The following is a 5,667-nucleotide window of genomic DNA, read 5'->3' as shown; positions in this document are numbered from 1 at the left end:
GCTGAAAATATATACATTATTAAATGAATAGATCAAGATAATTAACATATCTATCACTTCACATACATTTTTCATGTGTGGTACAAACATTTAAAATCTACTCAGCAATTTTGAAATATACATTCCATTATTATTAACTATATCAACCATGCTGGGTAATAGATCTCCAAAATTTATTCCTCCCATCTAATTGAAACTTCGTGTCCTTTGACTAACATCTCTTCTTTCTCCTCACCTCCCAGCCCCTGTTAACCACCATCCTTCCCTCTACTTCTATGAATTTGACTTTTTTAGATTCCACATATATGTGAGATCATTCCGTATTTATCTTTCTGTGTCCTATTTATTTCACTTAGCATAATGTCCCCCAGTTTTCTCAGGTTAGGCAAAGATTTCCTGGACACAATACTAAAAACATTAATAAAATAAAAAGTAACAGATAGGACTAAATAAATTAATAAATTTGCCACATAAAAAGTGAGAAATAGGACTAAAACTATTAGTAAAATACAAAGTAACAAATAGAAAAGTTAAAAACTTTTGCTCTGCAAAAGACACTGTTAAGAGAATGAAAAGATAAGCTACTGACTGGTAGAAAATATTTTCAAATCATATGTCTGATAGATTTACATGCAGATGTATAAAGAACTCTCAAAAATCAAGAAGAAGACAACAAACAATTCAATTATCAAAAAACAGCCATAAGAGTTGAACAGATAATTCGTCAAATGGATGGGAAAAGGCACACAAAAAGATACTCAACATCCTTAGCATAAGTCATTAGGGAGCTGCGAATTAAAACTGCAATGACACCAGTACATACCTATTATAATGGTTTCGAAAAACTGACAATACCAAGTGCTGATGAGATATGGAACAACTGGAACTCACACATCTTCAGTGGAAATGCAAAATGGCACACTGCCTATAGAAATCAGTTTGGCAGCATCTTATAAAATTAAACTTAAATTTATTGAGCAATTCTACTTATAGGAGTTCAATCTAGAGAAATGAAAATGTATGTTTACTCAAAAACCTGTATTTGAATATTTATAATATTATTTTTAATCACCCCAAAACGAGAAACAGCCCACATATCCTTTGATAGGTGAATGGATAAATAAACTGTGGTACATCACACAATAAAATATTACTCAGCAATTAAGTGAACCAAACTGCTGGTACAAACAACAACATGGATGAGTCTCAGATGTATTATGCTGAGTGAAAGAAGCCAAGCACAAAGATTTTCAATTTCACATATTTCCATTTACATGACACTCTGGCAAAGGCAAAAGTATAGACATGGAGACCGTATCTGTGGTTTTCCATGGGTTAGGGATAGAGGTAGGTTTGATTATAAAAGGAGGGTGCAAGGGGATATTTTGTGATGAAAGAATGTTTCTCCATCCTGATGTGGCAGTGGTTACATGACATTATCAGTTTGTCAAGAAACATAACGTTACATCTAAAAAAGGTGAATTTTATATTTTATTCAAATTATGCATTATTAAGCCTGAGTTGTAAAAATATCTCAATAGATTAAAAATTTAAGATCTGTGCATGTCACTGCATGTAAATTTGCCTCAATAGAAAATACTATGCAGCCAATTTTCACATGTATCTTTATGGAGACTTTCCATCTGTAAGACTTATCTGGATTCTTACATTCATTTTATTAATATATTCTACTCACTTATCCCTGATTAAGTCAGTTATCTTTCTATAGTTGGCCCTGAATATACGACTGTCAAATGGATAAATTAATGGCAAACATATTGATTAATAATGAGAAAAACCTAAGAAACTTTAACCGCCGCAAACTTGTCTCTCAAATCAAGGAGAGAATTAGTTGTACAATAAATATTTCTTTCAGAAACTTATACATTCCTGTTTTTAAGTCTGCTTTTGATAATTGAAAACTGTTCTAAAAATTTCAATCTTTATGATATACTTTATATGCACTGTCCTTTAGATCTGACATTTTAAACAAGCCTTCCATTTTATCCCTCATACAAATTTCTCTACTCTGGTACTCTTCTCTGCCTCTTTCTGTTAAATCTACTAAATTATTGTTTATGTCTTCAGTTATGTAGTTTCTTGTTCATTAAAGAGGATAAAAGAAGAGAAGCAAATCGTTCTAATTTTTATATCTTCTTTAACATTAATGTTAAACAGTTAATTATATACTTGTCATCAGATGTAGCTTACTTTATGCCACAATTGTGATCTCATTAATCATAGCTTCCAAGATTAATTCAATTCTTTTAAAATGTAGTATAGTTTTTATCTTCCATGTTTTCATAATTTTATATGGTTATAGAAATGAAAATTAAAATAATAGATAATATTTGAGCTACTCTTGGAGTTATTTTCAGGAATAGAAAACATTTTCACGAAAACATATCATTTGAAAGTGTGAAAAGCAAATAAACAGACACCTAAAGACCATCATCTCTAAACCTATTTCCCAAGAAGCTGACACTTGGCATTCTCTGTCTGCCCCTCTCCCTTTCCTTTCATTATCCTGCTTTCTAGGCTTATCTTTCTAATAACATTTGTTTCACATCTCCTATCTAAGCCACACACAGATTTAAGTAGCCTTCTATGTAAAAATTACAAAAAGAGAAAGTAGTCCTGAATCACAATTACAAGTCTATCTCATAGAATGAATGACATCTATCGTGATGATGAGAAAAAATAAAAACAATACTTCTGTAGTAAAAAGAAAGCCCTAAATCAATCTCCATTACTAGGGAGACAACTGCCTAGCTCAAATTTGAACTCTGCCCTTTACTGGCTATGTGAACTTGGGCATGGTAGCTGACTTCTTTGTGCTTCATTTTCCTCTTCTAAAAAATGAGGATTATATCAGTACCTACCTCATAAGATGATTATCAAGTTGAAAGGATCAATATCTGTTATGCATAGAAGAGTGCATAGCACACGTTTAGTGTTATACATTCATAACATTTATTATTAGTATTATTGATTCTCAACAAAACTGTGTAAGAAAAATAGGAGAGTTACTATACCATTTCACGACGCATGATCCCTTCTCCACAAAGAACTTGGAAATATGGGCAATATTACTCTTCTCTGAGAATCCAACATGAAAACAGAACATCAGGAATGAAGGAGTTATGTACAGAGATACTTTAAAGCAACCGAAAGGCTCATAGTCCAGCTGGATTTCTCTATAACCTAATTTAGGTTTTAACACATATAAAAGAAAATAGGTAAATTAGAATGAGAGTTCTCAGTCACAGTTGTTTTTACAAAAGAGATCCAAAAAATCCTGGCCAGAGGATATGAATATATCTTGTTCTAATAACATATGTATTCCTGTTGCACGGCATTTAGAAAAGAGGCTGATCTATGTGATAGGTGCTCTATAAATGGTAGCTGTTATTATACTTATTACTTTTGTACTTTTTTCATTATTACTATCATTATAATTAATATTAAGTCCTCTTTATATTTCATTCTCAGAAAATAAGTTTCAGATTATAATTTGCTATTCTATAATACAGTGTGCTTTCACAGAAACAATACATAAAACAGAAGGTAGAAGGAGTAGCTAGTCTCTTCAGGAGTTACAGATTTCAAAAACTGGCACTCTAACATTGCATAAATACAAGTTTGGATGATGTAGCTGAACTAAGAACCAACAAATCAGGTTTCTGAAGTGTCAGGGCCCAGGGCCACACTCCTAAACTTATCAGAATCACTAAGCTAATCAGAGAGCTTTGAAAGATAGATGGAAAGCAATTCTTAAGCAAACCCTAATTTCAATTCTTGCCTCACATGGAATATCCTTACAGTACTTCTGTAGCCTAACTTTGATAGTGTCAAATTTCTCCAAACTTTTGATATAATGGGGTTTTGTAAATGTTTCCTTTCAAAAATTTAGCAAAATATCAATCCATTTCATAATGGCATTAATTAAAAATAAATATATATACAGTTAAATTTTACTGTGTGCCTACTACATCTAAGGCACCATGCTGAGTTCAGAGACCATGAAGCTAATATGGAGGCAATTAAAGGGGACAGATAGATAAACTAATAATCACATCACCTGTGATATTGGTAGCAGCTTTGGATGTACCCAGGGAGAAAACTAACATGAAAATGTAAAATTAGAAATAAGCTATTATGCACTGTTTGTGGGAATGTAAATTAGTACAACCTCTATGGAAACAATATGAAAATTTCTCAAAAAACTAAAAGTAGACCTACCATTCGATCCTGCAATCCCACTACTGGGGATCTCCCCAAAGGAAAAGAAATCATTATAACAAAAAGACACCTACACACTATGTTTATCACAGCGCAATTCACAACTTCAAAGATATAGAATCAACCTAAGTGCCCATTCCAGGTAGTAGATAAAGAAAATGTGTGAGTGAGAATTATGTCTATATATATCTCTATATATCATATATAGATACACACACATACACACACACACACACCCTGGAATACTAAACAGCCATAAAAAAGAATGAAATAATAGCTACTATAGCAACTTGGATGGAATTGGAGGCCCTTATCCTAAGTAAAGTAACTCAGGAATGGAAAACCCAATACTACAAGTTCTCACCTATAAGTGGGAGCTAAGCTATGGGTACATAGTCATACAGAATGGTATAAAAGATACTAAAGACTAAGAAAGGTGGAGGAGAGGAGGGGGATGAGGGGTGAAAAATTACCTGTTGGGTACAATGAACACTATTTGGGTGATGGGTACACTAAAACCCACATGTCAACACTATATAATACATTCTTGTAACAAAAAATGACTTGTATCCCTAAATCTATTGAAATAAAACAAGGAAATAAGCTAATAAGATCCTAAACCATGTTCATGTTTTAGTGAAAAAATAAGCATGATTTTTTATTGCTCAGTTTTAAATGTATACTACACTACAAAAGTGCTAAATGTATACTAAACTACAAAAGTGCTTAAATGTAGTTCTTTCTCCATTAAATTTAGTACCCTTTCTAATCTCCTTCAAACTATTAAATTTATTTTAATAAAGTCTTTATTTCACAGGTTATATAAAAGTAAAGGAAGAATCTGAGTTAATGGAAAAGCACAACTTTCCTCTTGCAGGCTTTGCTCCCAGTAATCCCACCAACAGCCCACAAGCAAGATCAGGAAGTGTTAAGAAAAGCTTCTCCTATAGTTCTGTTGAGCAGAACAGTGTCCGCTCTTCCTAAAGTATTTAGAAATTAATTTAACCAAAAAATTGTTTAAATAAATAAATTCAATAAAAGATATGCAAGATCTCCACACTGAAAAATACAAAGAGAAATTTCAAAAGATGTAAATAAATGAAGAGATTTTATGTTCCTTATTTGGAATACTCAATGTTGTTTAGATAGCCATAGCCATTCTCCTCAAATTGACCTACAGATTGAAAGACATTCCAATCAAAATCCCAGCAGGTGTTTTTATGAAAATTGAAAAGTTGATTTCAAAATTGATGTGGGCATTCAAAGAACCTAGAATAGCCAAAACAATTTTGAAGAACAAAAGTGCAGCACTTTAAAGACCGATTTGAAAACTTACTTTAAAAAAGAGTATTCAAGACTTTGAGTGTATTGGCATAAGGATAGACAACTAGTTGATTATTCCAAACATATACAGTCAATTAGTTT

This window comes from Propithecus coquereli, unplaced genomic scaffold (assembly GCF_000956105.1).
Source record: "Propithecus coquereli isolate 6110/MARCELLA unplaced genomic scaffold, Pcoq_1.0 Scaffold24, whole genome shotgun sequence".
Classification (NCBI taxonomy): Eukaryota; Metazoa; Chordata; class Mammalia; order Primates; family Indriidae; genus Propithecus; species Propithecus coquereli.
Note: the sequence above shows the minus strand (reverse complement) of the source record.